Below are 23,354 nucleotides of genomic sequence, written 5' to 3' on the forward strand. Positions count from 1 at the left end.
ATTTTCTTTCTTTGTGTGTGAGCAATGTTTCCTGAAAGTTTGGCCGTATCATTTTGGTACACCCTGTATATAAGGGTAGATTTCATGGTCAGATAAAAAGAGGTGTTAGAAGAGGAGGGAGCGGAATTTTATGTTAGTAGAGGATGTGGACGGGGGATGGTATGCAGATTCGAAAGGCTAAGCAGAGTGCGTGGCGTTCGAGGATCTGTAGGGCATGATAAACGGAGGGAGCAGCGGAAATCCATGTCACATTTACATAGCAGAGGATAGGATTGTGGAAAGTGCAACCCTTATGTTAGGTCGGTCAGTAGTTGCAGTAATTTCAGTCTGTTGTGCTCTTTATGTTGATGGTTAGTAGATGGAGCTTCCATGTTAGTCAGCTATCAAGTGCTAGTCTGACGTATTTTAGTGTGTTAGTTAACTGGATAGGACGGTCATAAATGGTAAAGTAAAAGTCCTGGTGTCTCTCTAGTCTTAACGACTTTAATGTTAGTTAAACTAAAGCATTAACCCATACGAGATCTTATGACTGATAACTAACGGGTGGCAGGTCTTTATTCCACTGGCACTAGAATTAGCGTACTTTAGATATCAATTTTTGGCGGGTGTTCAGCCATCGGACCGTAAGTGTGAACATAAACGTCGAGTGTGTCGAGATCAACGGGATGATGAAGGCTCAGAAACAATGCGACAAGTGGATACGATACGTGTGCCTCAACACGATCTCAGCGCTCTCGAGCGGCAGTTGTCCAATGTATCAGGCTCGCAAATCACACGTTTACGAAATTGACGGACGTAGAATTCCTGTGTTAGCCCTATTAAAACTCACATTTCCTCCGTTGTTTATACGCTAGTCATGTTATTCTGTCTACAGTATTTGCAACTAAAAACGTCAATATCCGTAAACATGTTATAAGGCAAAAACGAAAGTAAAATACCATGTGCAGTCAATAAGGGCATCAGCTCATAAAATTTGCAATAGAAACAGTGTGAAAATCACTGAAACTATTAACCGGGGATTGCACTCCACAAGCCCTAATCTGCCCCATCCTCTCCTACGCCAATGTGGCATAGGCTTCCGCTCCTCCCTTTTTTTTATCACACTCTACAGACCCTCGAACGCCAAGCACTCTGCCTAACTTTTCAGATCTGATTATCTTCTCCCACCAGCATCATCTACCAACTTATAAAATTTCCCTCCCTCCTCCTCCTCCTCCATCTTGAATACCACTAAATATCCTATGTTACCCATAAACTCGGCACTACTCACTCCATCTTTTCTTTCCCCCCTGCTGACTGCTCCTGGTACTCTGCCACGCTCCTACCACCACGTTCCCCAACACTACACCTCCGCATCCTCCACACCTTCTCCCAACAAAACTTTAATCGCCTGCCATAGCCCGACGATGAAATCCGCTCTGATATATTACGCATCCTACGAGATCTAGGAGATCCCTGACACCCACTCCTTGTCAGGGCTCCCTGTCCCTCCAGTCCTCTCTACCCACTTCGTAAGTCCTGCTTCGCATTTGCATCCCTCTCCATTCCTCCCCCATCCCTCCTACAATCCCATACGAAACCCTCCTACGCACTACCTTTAAATGGTACCTTCCCCTTACACCCTACTCCCCAGTTGTCTATTTCCACTACTCTCTTCACTCATCCATGTATCTCTTTCCATTTGACTTTACGCAATGGTCTCTCTGCTTTTATATTTTCCTGTGCGACACTCAGTTTCCATTCGTCTATGTCTATATTTTAATTAATCACCCAATCAATGTTTTATATTTAACTTATGAAACTGAAGATCTGTCTTTTTACTGTACGAAACGTTTCTTTTCTTCTCTTGTGGCTGAAGAGCGGCAAATTGTATCCGCTGACAGCCCACCCGCTTGTCCACATGGGAGGGGGTGGGGGTTATGAAATAACAAAAAAGAAAAAAATATTGTGATACAAATTTACAATATTTCTGCGTATAACAAAAATTACTTAGTCATTTCACTTTTTACTAGAGACCAAGGTCATTCTTACTTGATCACTGTTCCTATTCAGTGGCAGAATCTTTACAAGATATGAAATACAAAACTTGAAATAAGAAACTGCACAATATCTTCCTGCAAGTAGTGCAAGCTGTCGTGCAGATTAAGTCAATCGCATAAACTCATTCCTCAGAAAGATAACACTTACATTTACATAACGTCGAATATGTAAGAGCATACCTTAATTAAATTAACAAGAAAGGAGCAGAACATATTATACTACGTGAAACCAGCAAAAAAAAAAAAAACTGCGTCTATGGACACGTGAACAGGCAACACATCACCTATTACCTCTCAATTGTACAACACTACTCGTTGTGCTATACCGCCCGTGAATGCCGAACTTCCTTACTTTGCATCTTGCTACCTCTTGAAAGCTTTAATGAATGCCATTGCCTTGAATGGCATACCCTCATAATATGCAAGTTACAATAATTCCTTAACCTGTCACTTTATTACAACGAATCACACAATTAACGGCAAGTTATTGAGATATCCTTACTTGGCTGGTGCTCAGGAACGGAATATACACAAATGGGCTTCAGCTGAAAGTCAGTATGGCGGCTCGCGACTCTGTACTGACGAGAGATGGTGTGCATGTGACGCAAGTGGCGTTCTTCCCTGTCATTGGTCTACGTTCATACGCAAGTTATGAATATATTACACGCTAGATATTGCTCCGCATTTTCAGAAAGACTCACCAATGTACTATTCCACGCTGTGACGCCAGAAACTCGACATGCTCAACGTTCCAATGCCGACCTTTTTGCCAACGGCCTTAGCCCTGTATCGCTAGACAGTAACCCCACTGACACGAGGTAGCTCCAGCGTACGGCGGTAGCTTACTTGGAGGCACGAAAGTAAGTCTTATTTATCACTGACTTTCCTAGCCACACTCGCCGGGCAAGGCTGTAAACACCGTGATCATGCATTAGGACCCAAGCCCGGGTTCCCGGGTTCGATTCCCGGCGGGGTCAGGGATTTTCTCTGCCTCGTGTTGTCTGGGTGTTGTGTGTTGTCCTCAGGTTAGTTAGGTTTAAGTAGTTCTAGGTTCTGGGGGACTGATGATCATAGATGTTAAGTCCCATAGTGCTCAGAGCCACTTGAACCATGCATTAGGAGAACACACGGCAACGACACTCAAACCGCAGCACTCCTCTCGCAGTTATAGGGTGAGTACACTAAACCCAAATAACGCTTCTCATACAAATTCTGCTCAGTCATTTACACGGAAGCAACAATGCGAACGTTTCGCAGATCAATGAAACAACTTAAACTAGGCACAACGAAAGCGAGTGCATTTAAAACCACTCAAGAAATACAGGGGCGAGGAGCAAAATAAGAAAATTCACAGTGGAACTCAAAGTTCACTCGGGTCCTTTTCCGGCACCGCTCACGTCATTGACCAATACAAACAAGACAACCTTACAATGTGACGATTTAACCTCACTTGCCGCCGCCTAGTTCAACTCACCCGGCCGATCACAACACGGTGAACCAACGCTTAAATCAACAAACCGCAGCACAATTACGGATCATGTCCTCTCGATAGCGAACTGGCTTCGCTAGACGCCACTCGAATGCCTGCACGATTAGTGCAGTCCTCTAATAACGATGTCAGTACAAGTCCTGCCTCCAACACTAAACTCTACAAATACTGCTGACAGTACAGGGTATTAAACCATCAACTGTAGCTGATGGACTCCACAACAGTTTCGCACACACAGCAGACATAAGCGTCTCCCAATCAGCAGCAACACGTTATTGTAGAAACACTCACGCAGAGGCAAAATTCGGTTTCCAAATGGTTGACATTAATTGCTCAGGGGCACATTAAATCACATGCAAATCTGCACAACGATGGCCTTCCGGTCGATAACGCGTGAAACAATGTCTGAATGACCAACGTCAGTGCTCTGACAAAGGGAATGTCGTACCTGTTAATCACCGATTTTGATCAGCCTTCGGTACGCTCTAGAGTGCCCTGTCCTCAGTACCTGGTTATCGGCTTTTCATGCGACGGCCCCAAGTTTCCGAGAAAATCGATGTCGAATATTTATGAGTACCTCATGCACCTGCGGCGTTACTCATGTTTTGCCTATCGACCGCTAGCAAGTGCGTAGCGGTAAGGTCAGATTCTACTGGTGTACTTTCCTTTTTTATCAGTTCCATCGGACATTCCAATAAATAGTATACCATATGCTACGCAAAAGAGAGCGCTGTAAAAAAAATTATTGTTGATAACCGTTTTCGATAAAACTAAGTTACCACCTTAAGATGTTCTTAAAGATTATTACAAACATCTTGTGCCAGTTCTACACAAAAATTTTCCATTGAATTTCGAGGTACTTAATACATGCAATGAGCGATGCGTTCGCACCTCAAATTTAAAATTTCTGTACATTACAATTCACCAAAATAGCCGTTCCCACAAGACAATATGTCATGCCTACCAAGGAGACACAAGACTAACGCATGTCTTATTGCATGTCTTATGTACCTGGAAATTCAGTGGAAAGGTTTTGTGTCTAGCTGGCCCAAACTGTTTGTAATAACCTTTACGAAGAACTGGAAAAGGCAACGTAGTTTTATCAAAACCGGTTGTCTCCAATAACGTTTTTCATAGCGGACACGGCTAAGAAACTCTTCTTCTCGTAAGTATTCAAAAACAGCCATTTCAACCGTAGTAATTTCATTAAAAATCAATCACTATAAGAAACTTTCTTCAAATGTGTATTCCGTTTGTTACACAACAGATTCCAGAGTCGTCTTATTCGCTATCGCTTCCACCGCTTGATGTGCTGGAACCGAATTCCGGGTGATATATGTCGTAGAAGCAATCGAGACACAATTTCATAGAGCGCGGCGCACGTTTAATGAAAGCTACTGCATTGCTCACGAACTTTTCAGAAGCCATAACGGAAAACACAGTTCGGTTACATTGTAAAATGTTGTTCTTTCTCCAATCAATTTCGATGTGAACTACATTCCTATAAAGGCAGGTACACTAAATCGATGCAGAATTAAAGAGTACAATGGTATGGAATCGTCCCTCAAGCGATTTCTCTATTACTGTTTAACAAGCTGGGAGCATTTTGAATTTTTCTCGTAAAAATACTTATATGCCTGTAAAAATAAATATCGTAGGGTGGGAAAAGTGGAGTATAGTTGGGTGAGATAATTGCTGTGGTCCAGGTACAAACTTTTCTTATGTCTAGAAAGACTGGTCGTAAGGTCCGTGATCAGTCTGCACCCCTCATGAATCAAGCGGACGTTGTCCAGGTATTTTGAATTTTAATTACGAGCCGCAAAGGGAATAGATACTTGTAGAAAGTCTGCTGTAATGATAGATTTATCAGTGAAGTTGCTTCGGCGATTCTGAATAATTTCTGAATATTTCTGAATAATTTTGCATAATACAGGATGATTATAATTAAAGTTAAACTTTCAGACCGCTGTAAGAATAATACCACTGGTCAAAATGACGTCAAATCGCAACAGAATATTATCGGAGAAGGGGGATAATGTATGCCAGAAGAAAAAGAAATAGCTACAAAATGTAGCAATAGATTGCGTTGTAAGCACGAAAATTTAATAGTAGTCGACTACAAATAACAAATGAATCATGCAAAAGTGCCTCAGATGTACGTTTGACGTTAAGCAAACTGTACTACTCAGTCTGCATGGGTGTACAGGTGTGATACTGTTAGTTACGTAAGCCCATCCACCACGGCTAGGTCGTACCACATCGGCTGGGAAAAATCGGTTTTTAATTGTCCTGAGGCCAAAAATTGCATAAAAAGTATCAATCAAAATCAAATTGGGTTATTAATTTTTGTGTGACTGGTGCAAAACATGTTCAATATGCTGTCCACAGTTTTCTGCAACAAGTTGAAATCGAGAAACAGCTTGTTCCACAACTGATCGGAGTGTTATCGGGGTCACGTTCAGAATGTGTTGCGTAAATCGTGCCTTCAATACAGCTAAGTTTGCAGTCGGAACATTGAACACAATATCTTTCAGACATACCCACAGCCAGAAGTCCCATGGATTAAGATCAGGTGATCGGCACGGCGAGGCTGTAGGGAAATAATTCTAGCATTTACGAAATGGCGCTTCAGCCGCTGCTTAACTGGATTTGCAATGTGCGGAGGTGCGCTGTCTTGTATAAAATGATTCCTATACACACATCCACGCTGTTGGACAGCTGGAATGCCGTGGTTGCGCAAAATGGCTCTGAACACAATGGGACTAAACATCTGAGGTCATCAGTTGGTTGCTCAAAACACACTCACAGAGCTTACCAGTGACGGTACAGGTAACAGGATCGGAAGCAGCTGTCTCTTCGGAAAAATATGGCCCTATGATAAATGATGCTTTAAACCCGTACCTCACGCTGACCTTTTCAGGATGAAGTGGTACTGGTTGATTTTCGTGTTGATGTGTATTCTCTGTATTGACAGATGGAAGTGGGCTTCGTCTGTACACAAGATGTTCCACGGCCAATCATTGAGCACTTCCATGCGAGCAAGAAATTCTAAATCAAAGGTCTCTCTTGCTGGCAGGTCAACAGGAACCAACTAGTGCACATGGGTAATTTTGAATGGATACCAAAGAAAGACGTTTCGTAGGATTTTACGCACTGTGGTCACTGGTATGTCCAATGTTCGGGTAATTCTCCGTGCACTACACGTTTGCACACCACCAATCGTATCCTCCTATATTGCTGTGGCCATTGCTTCCACTGACGTCATATCAGCTCGTTCCCTCCCTCTACCAGGATTCACACCAAAAGAAGCCCTCTTTTCGAACTTCCGAATCATTTTCTCCAGACCCACTGCAGTCATCGGACCAACGTCTTTTTTCAAACACTTCAGTGTCCGGAAGTTCTGCAGAGCGACGTGTGCACAGTCATCATTCTTGTAATACAGCTTTATAAGCAGAGCGCAATCCTGCACTGAGACAGTCATGGCGAACGTCGCAGGCGCAAAAAGAAGAAAAGCCATGTACGTGGCGTGTTTATGCCAACTTCAATGTGTCGTGGGCATGACAGGTGTTTTCATTACCTGTTATGACGCATACAGCGCCATCTACTAATCACATTCACTCTGTTTTTTTTCTTCTGCCATACGTTTTCCCTCTTCTCCGATAATATTCCGTTGCAGTCTGATGTCATTGTGACCAATGGTGTTATTTCTACAGCGTTTTGAAAGTTTAACTTTAATTATAATCTCCCTGTATATAATGCTTAATGATATTTTGTAGAATGAAAATTTTTAAAAAATGAAATTACGCGGACAAAATTTCAATCTTAGCTGCTGCTCTACTCATGCTTAGTCGATGATCTAAAATAGCTACCATTGCAATTATAGAACTTCTGTTATGCCAGTCCCGCCTGGATATCCGCCCAACCTCCCCCCCTCCCCCACCCAAATTCTGTAAGTCCCAGCCGGCCGCGGTGGTCTCGCGGTTCAGGCGCTCAGTCCAGAACCGCGCGACTGCTACGGTCGCAGGTTCGAATCCTGCCTCGGGCATGGATGTGTGTGATGTCCTTAGGTTAGTTAGGTTTAGGTACTTCTAAGTTCTAGGGGACTGATGACCACAGTTGTTAAGTCCCATAGTGCTCAGAGCCATTTTGTAAGTCCCACCCAGATCCTCGAGTGCCATGCACTCTGCCTCACCTTCCGTATATGCCTTCCGTCCCCCATGCGGATGCTCTATGGCCTGATTCCTTTCACAAATCTGCTCCTATTCCTCGAACATATCCACATACTCTACACCTCCCGCCGCCTTCATCTCCTCAGCCCCTGGTTGCTCGTCTCCTCTCCCATCCCCGCCCTCTGCCACACCTTCACTGTTGTGTCCCCCCTACCCTCCATCTCTACACACTGCATCTCCTCATCCAAGGTGGCTTCTGTCAACTCCCCCTCCCGGATGATGCCCACCCTCTCTCCCTCCATTTATCCCTCCTCTCAACTCTGATCCTCATCTCACCTGCCCCTCCTTTCCTCTGTCGTTTCCCTGAGCTCCCTCTTACCCCCCTTCCATCCTGTTTTCTCGCCACCTAACCTTTCCCTCCCTCCCTTCTCCCCCCCACCTGTCCTTTTGCATTCCCCTCCTCTGCCTTTCCCCACTCCCTGTCGCGTCCCCCCACCTCCCCCTTATGGGTCCACCATCGGCTCCTTTCGCCCTCCCCCTTCGTTTTTCCTCTCCCTCCTCCCTTTTTCTTTCCCATCATTTGTCCAGGTTCGCCCCATCTTCCCTCGGCTGTGGTATGTCATATTTGCCAACTTTTTAGTGCACTGTTCAAGTGAATGTTTAGTGTCGTTCGTCTTTCCGAAGTGTTTCAAACAGAAATCATGCTGTCGCTGGGTGTAATGTCTCTTGCAAACAGAAACCAGACTGTCGCCGTGTTTTTTAATAGTCTGTCTATTATTTTACCTGTCTGCTTCATAAGTATTTTATGAGCATCATCATCCCCTTGTTCTATGTTTTAAGTTCCACGATTTTCCGCCATGATACCATTTAAGTCTCCGATATTATCGCCTGATTTTATTTTATTATCTTCATCTTTTTAAAACAAATTCTGTAGGCTGAAGAGCGGCATAGTAAGCTGCTGCCAGCCCGCCCCCTTCGGGGGGAATCGAAACTTAATAAAGAAAAAAAAAAAAGAAAATTATAAAAGGTACGCATAGAACTTCAGCATCGATTTTCTCGGAATCTGGGGTCCGCGCACGTAAAGCATCTAGCCATCTGCTCAGGACGGAGCGCTCTACCGCAGGAGACTCATCAGACTCGATGATTAATGGATCTGACGATTGTCCTGTGAGCCAAAACACTCAAAGTATCCCCCGCCCCCTCCCCAATAGGCAATTACCAGATGGCATATCGCATCACTCTGCTGCAACCAACGGCGTGATCGAAATGCTATCACTCAGTCTGAACCTAGGTAGCTCCATGTCGAACTGACAGCAGGCAAAATCAACTCCCCGGCTACCGAACGCGGCTAGTACTTCCGGAGATTTCCGCACTCTTGAAAGTCACGATAGGAAGATCCCGGTCTCCTCTGACGTAGTCACAGGTTGCGACAGCAGGCGCGTGTGGCGTCACTTCCAAGGAGAGAGCTGCGCGTCGTAAACAGCGGGTTTTCAAATTTAGAAAGATACGAGGTTCACCCGCCAGTTTTTGAATACCCTCCTCATAGAACACTGCCGCCTGACTTGTTAACAACTGCATCACCACTGTTTTGACTTCGTTATCGTCTTGTAGACGCTGGCCGCCCAGGTGTTTCTTCAAGTGCAATAACAGATGGTAGTCACCGGGCGCAAGATCGGGGCTGTACGGAGTATGATCTAGAGTTTCCCATCGAAAAGATGTGAAGAGATCTTTGGTCCGATTCGCCACATGCGGACGGGCATTGTCTTGCAGCAAAACGATGCTCTTACTCTACTTCCATGGACTGTTGCTTTGATTCGGGAGTGACGTAGGCCACCAATGTTTCATCGCCTGTAACAATTTGGCTTCAGAAATCATCACCGTCGTTGTGGTACCGCTCAAGGAAACTCAATGCACTGTCTAAACGTTTGGTTTTGTGCACATCCATTAACATTTCGGTACCCAACGTGCGCACAATTTTCGGTAATTCAAGTACTCGGTCACAATGCCATACAGAACACTACGCGAAACATTAGGAAAGTCATCCCACAAGGAGGAAATCGTAAAACGTCTGTGTTCTCTCACCTTATTGTCCACTTCCTGCACCAAACTTTCATTAACGACCAAAGGACGCCCACTCAGTTTTTCATCATGCACATTTGTGCGGCCACCTTTAAATACTCTCACCCACTTTCTTACTATTCCATCTGTAAGGTATCAGGCAAATCCAACACCTTACATGAAAACCCTGACATAATAAGCAAATCTACTAGTATGTCACATAGCTCCGAATAAATCGTGACATTAAATTAACCAAAGTAATACGAGCAACGAGTGAGCAAATGGAATACCACAGACTAACACAAGAATGCCTAAATGCATGTCGTACCTTCCCACCGTGAGGCAGACGCAGTTCCGAGGGGAGAAACGTGGGCAGAAGCCGAGAACAGAACCGTGTTAAGCTAGAAGGTCTTACGATAAGGGACGGACACCCACGTCTCCAGCTAACCACGAGGGCTCACCACCCGCACGTTTTAGCGTGAGGCTTTTTCGCGTCTCAGGTACGTCAAGGACCACCCCCAGCCCATGTTAAAAGCTAGAGCCCTCCAGAAAAGCAGTATAGATCTTACGATAACACAAAAAGAGCCACTACCACCCGCAAGTTTTAGCGTGCGACTTTTTCGCGTGTCTGTTACATTAGGACAATCCTCCAGCCCATGTTAAAAGATAGAGCCCTCCAGAAGAACAGTATAGATCTCACGATAACGCTAAAAGGACCACACCAGCTGCAGGTTTTAGCGTGAGACTTTTTAGCGTCTCTGTTACATTGCAAACTTTAAAAACATTGCCCCACCACGAAAAGTATAACATTTCTCATTGGATAGACAGAATTTTTGTAGGCGGAGCTTATGGTTAACATTGAGACCCTGACTGGTCAGATGAAAACATAGCCAGATAGTTTTTTTAAACCAACTTCGGTAAATTGTAGTAAGGAAAAGTTAGAGAAGAGTTAGTTTCGAGACGGCGAGCTGGATGGCTGGTGCGGCGGCCGCTGTCGCCCTGACGCTGCCTAAACACCGACAAGGTAATGAACGCACGCGATGCCGCATTTTTGAGCGCATAAGGCTTCACTCAGAACTGCAGAAGTCTCATCTGTTACACCCCCTTTTTGCTTAATACTAGCGTCGATCGTTAATTAAAACTCATGGTGTTCACATTTGCCACTTGAAGTAAAAATCTGAAACGCGATGGTTTTTCTGTTATATAGTTATTGAGAAGCCACATCAGCCACTGTAATTTACGACAAGATAGATAAGTAACTAAAGATAATTGAGGGTCACTGTAGACCATTTTGATAGTTTTCTCTTTTGTGAAACTTAAATTAAACCTAGATTATAGATGTGATATGGTATAGGTCATCCTTCGATCGATTGTAGAACTTGGAAACCCATTCAGGGAATATTCGTTCACATTTTTGTTGAACGCAGTTAGTTTTTACCATCCTGTATTAAAACATTTCCTTTTATCAATAGTGCAATTTATAAACGATGTTTTGTGATTAGAATAAATTTCCAATGGTAAACTTAACTGCTTTTTCGACGTTATTTTACCAGGTAACTAAAAATAGGAAAGCCTTGAACCCTTTCCACTAGATTTAGTTAGTATTAAGATTCTTTTACAGGGAGTGCAGTGGAGCTGACGCTGAGATCATTTAGTATTTGGTTATATCATCGCTAGTCTCACTGAAATCTTCTGAATTCTACATGTCATGTGTGGCCTGGCGTCTCCTTACCACCAACAGGTCCCAGGTTCAAACTAGTTAATTCCCTAAAAAACACGCTCAGAGCGTCGTTGCGCGAAAGTGGTAGGGAGACACGATATAGTACAAACAGACACCACCATGAATGTTTAGACATCGCTCAATGTTTTTTCCGCAAAACTTCACAGATCTTACGATGAACATCGATCACTTTTAGGCCTTTAGCACTAAGAAATCTTTATAACAGCCCGTACTTCACAGTCGGCGGGACTCACGATTATCGGAAGCATCTTAAACACGATATCTTAGTACGTCTTTTTTAATTTCAAAACGGTACTTACTTTAAAAATACGCCTCGTAATTTATTTTTGACAATGTCCTCCATCTACATATAGGGTGTTTGACTGTGCTTGTACAAACGAAAGGAGCGAATAGAGGATAATGCACTAAGCAAATAATTATAATCCTAAGAAACACATAATCCCTAACGTCGATTTGCTGCAGAATCTTTGAAGTTTTTTTCACTACAAATATATTTTTCTTGAGTCCGAGAAGCTTATATTCACGAATCAGCATGTTTTTAGAAAGAATCGTTGCGCGAAACTCAGCCTGCCTTTATCTTGCATGATTTACTGCGAACTGTGGAGCGCATTATTAGCTGCAACAGACAGAAGACGTGCTTTGTTGATACTGTACATTTTCGTGTATTTTGATCGAGATAAACTTACGCTGAAGCGTTTTTCTTTCGCACGCCAGTGTAGAAATGTGCACAGAATTAGCTAAGTGAAAAATATGTGCAATACGTACGCTTATTTATATATAAAAGCCGACTTTGGAATTTTTCCTTTTGTGAGGCCTCTGGTACAAGATCGTGTGTCGTATTTTACTATTCGCGTCGCTTCTTCTGCGTGAAATGTTGTTATCGTCAGTTGTAGGCTTAAACCAAACTGCGCTCTTTTAAAAAAAGAATAACATTTGTCTAATTTTATTCTCCAGTTACGTGAGAAATAGGTTAGTTTCAGAATTTTCAGATGCTTATAAAACTATATTTTCGTTACTGGTACGAGTGTTTCAGATACGTAATTCAATTGGTAGCAATTCGGCATTTGAGGTTCATAGTTCAGCCAAAGTATATATCACACATGTATTTCATTGTATATCCGTGCAAATAAACGCGCATTTTAGAGAATTTTCGGAAACTACCATTACTTTTTGCGTAATCCACGAGCAATCGGGGTTTGTGATTTAGTTACTTGGTTCAAATGGCTCTGAGCACTATGGGACTTAACAGCTATGGTCATCAGTCCCCTATAACTTAGAACTACTTAAACCTAACTAACCTAAGGACATCACACAACACCCAGTGATCACGAATTTAGTTACTGTAGCAAATTTTCTAACTAACTTTCTGTGTGACATCTAGTTTTCCCTTAAAGAGGAGTATCCCTATATATCATCTGCATTCATCGAAAATTGATTCCGTTTTAGAGTTTACTAACAACTATAATTAACGAATTGATGCATAGTACAGGGAATGGCAATTCTATCTCAATGTAGACAAGTGTAGTGTGCTGCGAATACATAGAAAGAAAGATCGTTTATCATTTAGCTACAATATAGCAGGTCAGCAACTGGAAGCAGTTAATTCCATAAATTACCTGGGAGAAGGCATTAGGAGTGATTTACAATGGAATGATCATATGAAGTTGATCGTCTGTAAAGCAGATGCCAGAATGAGATTCATTGGAAGAATCCTAAGAAAATGCAATCCGAAAACAAAGGAAGTATGTTACACTACACTTGTTCGCCCACTGCCTGAATATTGCTCACCAGTGTAGGCTCCGTACCAGATAGGATTGATAGAAGAGATAGAGCAGATCCAACGGAGAGCAGCGCGCTTCGTTACAGGATCATCTAGTAATCGCGAAAGCGTTACGGAGATCATAGATAAACCCCAGTGGAAGACTTTGCAGGAGAGACGCTCAGTAGCTCGGTACGGGCTTTTGTTGAAATTTAGAGAACATACCTTCACCGAGGAGTAAGCAGTTTATTACTCCCTCCAACGTATATCTCGCGAAGAGACCATGAGGATAAAATCAGAGAGATTAGATCCCACACAGAAGCATACCGACAATCCTTCTTTCCACGAACAATACGAGACTGGAATAGAAGGGAGAACCGATAGAGGTACTCAGGGTACCCTCCGCCACACACCGTCAGGTGGCTTGCGGAGTATCGATGTAGATGTAGATGTAGGAAACTAGTAATTTCTACCACAGATTTTTGTCTTGCATTAATAGAAATCTCGTTCTGTGAATCTGATTCAATTCTTATAAGAAAAGATAGTCAGCTGATTTAATTTGAGGAGCTTTGTTCACTGCCTTGTAATACATTGCACCAGCCAAAATAAGGGCTCCTGATTTTCTATCTAGTTTACTGAACGTATATATCTTTCAGCTTGTTTCAGTTGTCCTGTGTACATTAGTAATCATTGTTGCCACAACCGCGTCATGGTCACTGAAACCAGTTTCCATGTGGACATCCTCAAAGAGGCCAGGTCTATTTGTTACCATTAGATCCAATATATTTTCATCACGCATGTGTTTCCTAATTATCTGTTCAAGGCAGTTTTCAAAGAAGGTACCTCTCGCAGGATGTCTTATCGCGCCCACTACTATCAACATCGTAATTTTCCCAATTAACTTTTGGATGATTAAAGTCTCCACTGATGATTACTGTATGGTGGGGGAACTTAGTACAAGTGCACTGAGGTTTTCTCTGAAGTTTTCGGTTACATCAGGAGATGTGTCTGGTGGGTGATAGAAGGACCAATTATCATTTTATGTCCAACTTTTTCTACCAGTCGCTGGAATGACCCAAGAATGATTTCGGATCCCAGACGACAGGCATCATTTGTTCCAATGTGCACCACAATCTGCAGTTGGTTGCACGCTGTTCCGTCAATGGCTGCTGGAGTAGCCTCATCAACATGTTGAATGAGGCACCGAGGCATACGCACTGAGTGCACATGGCGTCCTTACCTGTGTCTTGTTGCTATTTCCCTTAGAGGTACCATCATTCGCCGTACGTTTGAGCAGCCGACGGCTAATAGACCATACCCGTTTGTGTTTGACTTTTCCTGACACCGGAAAAAAAATGTTTCCCCAAAACAGGCGAAGTGAGTCCCACTGGGTCAGTTTCAGATTCAATGAAAGACAGCACCTCAAACTCGTTGGTTAGAGGGATCGGAACAACACCCTGAGTCCTCCCTGGTCCCCCTCCAGCCTGTGCAGGACGCCTAGATCCACCATTGACACACCATTCGTACTCAAGTGGACGAATAATGACATATCCCGTACTTTCTGCACAGCAGACAGGATCCACAGGAGAGGATAGTATTTGAGGTACCTACGGTACAGGTATCATAGGTACAAGACTCTCAGGAGCTCTTCTAACACAAAGATTCGCAGCAGCTGTCAGTCGTTTTACAGTAGGGCGATTTCTAAAAGCTTACGAACGTCAACTCATCCTGTGCTTAAGAACAGCATTCACAGTGGCGAACTTGAAACTTTCAGCACAAGGCAGGAGCATTTAGAGGTACTCTGGCTCAAGTTTAAAAGAATAGTTGACCACGCACTGGATAGATATGTATCCAGTAGAAAACGTCATAATGGAAGGGAACCTCCAGGGTATACAGTCACTATAAAGAAACTTCTAAAGAAATAGATATTACTGCGTAATAGGAGCATAACAAACCGTAGGGTTGTAGATAGACAGATCCTGAATGAAACACATTTGGCTGTCAAGTGAGCAATGCGTGATGCCTTGAATGACTACGTAGCAGAATATTGTCAAATGGTATTTCACAAAATCCAAAGAAATTCTCGTCGTGTGTGAAGGTTGTTAGTGTCACCTAGTTAGCATCCAGTCCCTACGGACTGACGCAGGAACTGAAATTGTGAGTCGCAAAGCAAAAGCTGAAATGCTGAACTCCGTGTTCAAATGTTCTTTTACAAAGCAAAACACAGGACAATTGCCTCAATTTAATCCTCGTACCACTGAAGAGATGAATGAAATGCGTATTACTATCAGTGGTGTTGAGAAACAGCTGAAATCGTTAAAACTGAACAAAGCTCCAGGCTTCGATGGAATCCATGTCAGATTCCACACCGAATTTGTGGCTGAGTTAGCCCATCTTCTCACTATAACCTATCGTAGATCCCTTGAACAAAAACCCGTGACCAGTTCTTGGAAAAAGGGAAAGGTCACACCCGTATACAAGAAGGGTTGCAGAAGTAATCCACAAAACTACCGTCCAATATTCTTGATATCGATTTGTTGTAGACTCTTAGGACATATTCTGAGCTCAAACATTATGAGGTATCTTGAACAGAATAACCTCCTCAGTGCCAACCAGCACGGTTTTCGAAGACATCGATCATCTGAAACCGCTGTCACACTTTTCTCACATGACATACTGCTAACTTTGGGACAAGGCAACCAGGTAGATGCAGTGTTTCTGACTTACGAAAAGCATTTGCCTCAGTATCGCGCTGACGCTTATTGTCGAAAGTACATCACATGGGGTATCAAGTGAAATTTGTGATTCGATTTAGGACATTTTGTTAGGGGGGACACAGCATAGTCACAGCATCGTCAGATGTAGAAGTGACTTCGGGTGTGCCCTAGAGATGTGTACTGGAACACTTGTATATTAATGACCTTGCATGTAATATTAATAATAAAATCATGCTTTTTTGCACATGAAGTAGTTATCTATAATAAGCACTATCCGAGAGAAGCAGCATAAATATTCAGTCAGATCTTGATTAGATTTCAACATGGTGTACAGATTGACAGTTGGAATCGGTCAAGATTATCGGTGGAACTCTCATCATAAGCCGAGAACAAAGAGATCCATTTGGCCAGCAGAAGCTGTCAATGCTGTTCGTGCAAACCGCACGGTAAATATCTAAGAACCTCGCCTTCTCGAACGTTTAGTTCGGGGATTTCAAGTCTGATACTTTCAAATTATTCTATCATTACTATAGTTTCAAATAACATAATCACGGCATCCCTTTGTTAAACAGGCAATGGCACAGCTGCTAATATCTTCTTAATGCGATTTCAGACCTTCCAGCCAATCCCATGCACTTAAGCCGTTGCATAACTAAGATACTTTCTTTTATCTGATCCTCCCTTTTGAGCTAAATTTTATTACAGTCACTAACTCAGAAATTCAATATCCAACCACCAAACATTTCACGGGATCGTCTGGCAAAAATGATTGCCCTATTTTTATGTTATCCTTTCTCAGTAACTGATACAAACTGATGAAATACGCGAAGAAGGAAGATACAGGTATAAATTTACAATTCCATGACAGGATCCGTTTTGAATGTTTGTTATGTAAATCCTTTTTCTATTTCATGAACAATGCGTCATCAGAATTTTGAATCCACTTCTGAATATCCTGAGTACGAAAGAAAGATGGGAAAGTAACATCTTCGCACGGCCCATGAAATTTGCTGACTTCACTTCCGCAGTTCTCTGCAATCAAGGTAAGACAGAAAACAACGTAAGAAAATATCTTTCATGGATCCACGTGATTTATTATTTATTCCGAGTTTATTATTCAGTGTTATAGAATTTCAATTATATTCAATCTTAATTGTTGTATTGTGACTTTCAAAAGAACTTCCTCTTGGCAATAGTAACACGTAATGGCGAAGAAACCAGCCTCGGTTGTTTTTGGATGTAAATGCAATTATTAACGAAGATGCTTACGTATGACGAAGATAGGCAAATTTAATACAATTGTTGCGGAAGACATTGCCGGATTGCCAATGGGCAATGAATTTGAGTCAGATTGTTCGGTTGAACAAGATATTGAACACATTCTGCCTTCAGAACCTGAACCAACGTCAAGGTCTGAAGAGGAAGTAACAGAAATTTTGAACAGTAATCTCATGCACGCACAAATCCATGCCGAAAGTGAGCAGCATGCAGACAATGTCTTGGTAGACACGTCTCCTTGCACGGAAAGTGCACAAATTACACATCGCGCAAAATGCGATATAATGGCATACTTGCAAAAGATGTTTGACAAATTACACTTTGAAAACCCACTGAAATGCTAGGCACGACAAACAAGACAATGACATAAAATCTCTGCAAACCAATTTAGATACGAAATTCAGTCAATTAAAGGCTGAATTGAATATCGAACGTACTACCCTGATCGATAAAAAGTTAGATCAAAGAACACAAGGTCTTACCACAAAGCAATAAGTAGATGTTTTGTGGACACAATTACAGACGCACTCGGATGGCACACGAACGTAAATACAAATGTCGATAATCTGCCTTTGCAATGTACCACCGTAGATAAAGAAATTACACTACCACAGAATGTATGCAAGGACCTCCCAGCAACAGCACACAAACAATCAGGATAAGCTAAGAAATGCTGTGAAAAATATAGAAGCCCGTATGGAAAATGTTGCTAGCGAACAGTGCAGTCAGCGGAAACAACAGGTTAGTGCGCATTGTCAAACCATCACAGACAGTTACACTGCTTGGCACGAAAGAAAAGACGCCGAACTAGCGGAAAAGGCGAACCAAGATTTGAACAGGCCGGCAACAATAACAGCAAGGGCGCCGGGGCATAATCAGTGACGTCAACGCCCGCGTCACCAAGCTATGATCAGCCTACCGATCAAAACCGCGGAACACCTTTAAAAACAAAAAGAAGTTTAACAACAGATATCACCCTCGGTATCAGGGCAATGGCAACAGCCAGTACTACGTCAACCAAACCTAACAGTACTGTTACAGGCCTAACGAGAACTCGAATGATTTTCCGCAAAACAATAGCCTGCAATACACTCATATGCCGGGTACGTCAAGTGAATATGTTAACAGGGTACGACATGAACAACAGGGGCATTCCGTAAATGAGCAGACGACGACCGATATACAGTGTACGTCGACAAACGAGAACCGACCACGTTATGCTCCAGAATGGCGGTCTTAACACGGCTGGTGGCACAAAACAAGTAAAAACAAACTTTAGATATAAAGATGATACATCATGGACGAACTCACACAGGAGTCACACATTTGTGAGCATCACATACGAAGGGCAGTACAGGATAAAATAAAAGGAATTGTAGGCAAAATACCTGCCACTAGAGTTCTCGACATAGATACGACAACAAATTCTCTCACAAACATGTTTCAAAAGAATAAGGAAAGCCACAAAAATTCCTATACTTCCAGTACAAGGCTGCAAAGCCTCATATGCTCTTGGATATTATTAGAAGCTATGTTACTGAAATGGCAGACATAGGTGGACATAATAATTGGGAATGGCATTATACTGTGTCCGTTCCTAGTAATCAGCGGTCTTACTGTGGAATGCCTCCTTGCCACCGAATTTCTTAGAGAAAAGAAGCATTGATTCGACTTTTACAAAGGAAAATTCTTGCTGACGGTCGAGGGTAAACAAATAAAATCTGATTTATTGCACACACCTGAAAGACAAAGTAAGTTTTGGCCAGGGTCAAACGTGCGCCGTCTGAATGTACTGCCACTCAAAATTAGTGTAAATAACAGCGAACACATTAATTCTAAGATCACAGAATCCACACTTTTAAGTGAAATGCAGCAACAAGAAGTGAGGGTCGTGCTGATTAAACATTTACACACATTTGATGTAAAACCAGGCACATTTAATACGTATGTCTATAAAATTGATATCTAGTCACATGAAACATAGTGTAGAAAATCATATCCCAACGCGTGGACCAAGCGAGAGGCCGTTAATCATGAAATTAAGAAAATTATTATGTGGAAGGTTATAAAACCGTCTTTACCCTGGATTGCAGTAAACAAAGCAAATGGACAGGTAAGACTCGTTTTAGACGCAAAAACCATAATAAAATTATTGTACCATTTCGTACTTGAATGAACAATAACAACAATTCTATGGTGTAAAATACCTCACTAGCCAAGATCTCAGGAGTTCTTATTAACAGGTAAAATATCATGAAGAGCCAAAATATACACTCATTTTGTTCACACCATAAGGAGTGACCAATTTTATGAATTACACTGAAGTACCAAAGAAACTGGTACAACAGCCTAACACCGTGAAGGGCCCCAGTGAGCATGCAGAAGTGCCGCAACACGACGTGGCATAGACCCGACTGATGTCTGAAGAACTGCTGGAGGGAACTGACACCATGAATCCCAGATACGCTCAAAAATGTTCATGTTTTGTGAGTTTGGTGGCCAGCGAAAGTGCTTAAACTCAGAAAAGTGTTCCTGGAGGCAGTATGTAGCAATTATGGGCGTGCGGGGTGTCGCATTGTCATGCTGGAAGTGCCCAAGTCCATCGGAATGCACAATGGACATGCATGGATTCATGTGATCAGACAGGATGCTTACATACGTGTCACATGCCAGAGTCGTATTTAGACGTATCAGGGGTCCCATATCACTCCAACTGCACACGCCCCACACCATTACAGAGCCTCTACCAGCTTGTCCAGTCCTCTGCTGACATGCACGGTCCAGGGATTCATACCCGTACACGGCCAACCGCTCGATATACTCTGAAACGACACTCGTTCGAGCAGGCAACATGTTTCCAATCATCAACAGTCCAATGCCGGTGTTGACGGGCCCAGGTGAGGCGTAAGGCTTTGTGTCGTGCACTCATCAAGGATACACGAGCGGACCTTCTGCTCCGGAAGCCCATATCGACGATATTTAGTTGAATGGTTCGCACGCTAAGACTTACTGATGGCCCAGAATTGAAATCTGCAGCAATTTGCGGAACGATTGCACTTCTGTCGGGTTGAACGATTCTCTTCAGCTGTCCTTGGTCCCGTTCTCAAATGGTTCAAATGGCTCCGAGCACTATGGGACTTAACGTCTGAGGTCATCAGTCCCCTAGAACTTAAAACTACTTAAACCTAACTAGCCTAACGACATCACACACATCCATGCCAGAGGCAGGATTCGAACCTGCGACCGTAGCGGTCGCGCGGTTCCAGACTGTAGCGCCTAGAACCGCTCGTCCACTCCGGCCGGCCGTCCCGTTCTCGCAGGATCTTTTTACGGCAGCAGCGATGTCGGAGATCTGATGTTTTACCGGATTCCTGATATTCACGGTACACCCATGAAATGGTCGTACTGGAAAATCCCCAGTTCACCGCTACATCCCAAATTCTATGTCCCATCGCTGGTGCGCCGACCATCACGCCACGTTCAAACTCGCTTAAATCTTGATAACCTGCCGCCATAGCAGCAGTAATCTATCTAACAACTGAGTCAGACATTTGTTGTCTTATACAGGCGTCGCCGACCCGCAGCGCCGTCTTCTGCCTGTTTACATACGCGTGGCTATATCGGTTTCCTTGGCGCTTCAGTGTACCTTTCGTATTAAATGTAAGTGCAGGTATTTTCATTGGAGTGCTTGGTCCTGATTCTTTACATAAACTAACTCTACATACTGATGAAATTATCATTGCTATTGAAACATGGTCAGAACATCTTGAAATATTTGACAGAATTTTACAAAGATTTCTAAGCCGTTATTTTGTGTACAATTAACTCACAAAAAACTAAATTTGGTAGAGAAAAAATAAAATTTTTAGGGCATATTATTTCGCCACCAGGCATCGAATTCGATCCTAGTAAATTTGATGGTATAAGATACTTTCCCTACCCTACGACGAAACGGAAATTAAAATCATTTTTGGATTAACCTCACTTTTTCGTCATTTCGTTCCTAAACAACTACAAAATAGTCTGTCAGTACGACACTCCTGAAAAAAAGCCATCTGATGTTGAAAGGACGCCTGTAAAAATTTTTTGAGGCAATAGAGCGTGCACTACTAAATTTATATATTTTATGTCATCCAAATAGGAATTTAGATATTTGTGTAGCAAGTGGTGCTTCATTGAATGGAGATTGTCTGTTCCAAGTAAACACAATGGACTCAAAACAGGAGATCAACATAATTAGTTCTGCTAATAGAACACTTGTAGAGTGTGAACGTTCATATTCGACCAGTGAATCAGAAGCCTACAAAAACTTCAACAATTTCATCTGGCCTAAGCATATACGTATGTAATGTATCACCAGACACTAAGTTTTCTACTGACTTGCAAATTACTACAGGCAAGAATTGCAGCTGGACTGCTCCACTTCAAGAGTACTCATTTTAAATTGCACACGTACCAGGAAAGGACAGTTTCATACCGGATCCACTGTCTAGATTGCCACAAGGTCTCGCAATTTAAATGACATTTCAGAACAGATTAAAGACTACAGAATTTTGTTAATGAAGTATACACACTACCATCAGTATTATTTAGACATGTGCAAAGTCATGGCTGTACTAGAAGATCTAGATGGCACACTGTAAAAACACAACTTACTCAGAACACCTCTGAAAACGTAAAAGCACGCTATAAATTTCATTTTGGTCTATTATTTTATTCAAGAAACCCTAATCAATACAACTGGTTTATGTGTATGCATGATTCTTGTAACATGCTTTATTATGGCACACGCATTATTTGTGGAGCCACTACGGAACAGATAGATGCCTAAGAGAACTCAACAGGTACTGTTGCTTTCCAAATATTCGTAGGTACATACACAACAAATTAAAAATTTATTAGATTTATCAGGAAACTAAGCCAGCAACCAGGTGTAGTGACACTGAGCTACATCCAATCATACTGACCAAACCCAGAGAATTAGTCTGTGCCGATTTCGCGGGTCCACTCCCAGTAAGACACGTCGGGGCAAAATATCTAGTAATGTTTTATGATATGTTCACAAAATATATTATTTCCATCAAAGTCAGCATCTGCTGTGTAAGTAGGCTGTGTAGGTTTTCTTATTGGTAACGCCGCTTAGCGCTCGGTATGAAAAATCACTGGCTGTGCTGTGCGCAGTCTGTGTTTAGTTTGCATTGTTGTCTGCCATTGTAGTGTTGAGCAGCGGCAGCTGGATGTTAACAGCGCGTAGCGTTGCGCAGTTGGAGGTGAGCCGCCAGCAGTGGTGGACTTGGGGAGAGAGATGGCGGAGTTTTGAAATTTGTAAGAATTGGTGTCATGAAATGATATATATATATATATATATATTGACTATCAAGGTAAATACATTGTTTGTTCTCTATTAAAATCTTTCATTTGCTAACTGTGCCTACCAGTAGTTAGTGGCTTCCGTAGTTTGAATCTTTTAGTTAGCTGGCAGTAGTGGCGCTCGCAGTATTGCAGTAGTTCGACTAAAGAAGATTTTTGTGAGGTAAGTGATTTGTGAAACATATAGGTTAATGTTAGTCAGGGCCATTCTCTGGTAGGGATTATTGAAAGTCAGATAGCGTTGCGCCAAAAATATTGTGTTTCAGTTTAAGCACAGTCTTGTACAATTTTTCTAAGGGGACGTTTCATACCCCTTTGAAAAAATTATACAAGACTGTGCTTAAACTGAAACACAATATTTTTGGCGCAACGCTATCTGACTTTCAATAATCCCTACAAGAGAATGGCCCTGACTAACATTAACCTATATGTTCCACAAATCACTTACCTCACAAAAATCTTCTTTACTCGAACTACTGCAATACTGCGAGCGCCACTACTGCCAGCTAACTAAAAGATTCAAACTACGGAAGTCACTAACTACTGATAGGCACAGTTAGCAAATGAAAGATTTTAATAGAGAACAAACAATGTATTTACCTTAATAGTCATATTATATATATCATTTCATGACACCAATTCTTACAAATTTCAAAACTCCGCCATCTCTCTCCCCACGTCCACCACTGCTGGCGGCTCACCTCCAACTGCGCAACGCTACGCGCTGTTAACAT

The sequence above is a fragment of the Schistocerca gregaria genome, chromosome 7 (assembly GCF_023897955.1).
Source record: "Schistocerca gregaria isolate iqSchGreg1 chromosome 7, iqSchGreg1.2, whole genome shotgun sequence".
Taxonomy (NCBI): Eukaryota; Metazoa; Arthropoda; class Insecta; order Orthoptera; family Acrididae; genus Schistocerca; species Schistocerca gregaria.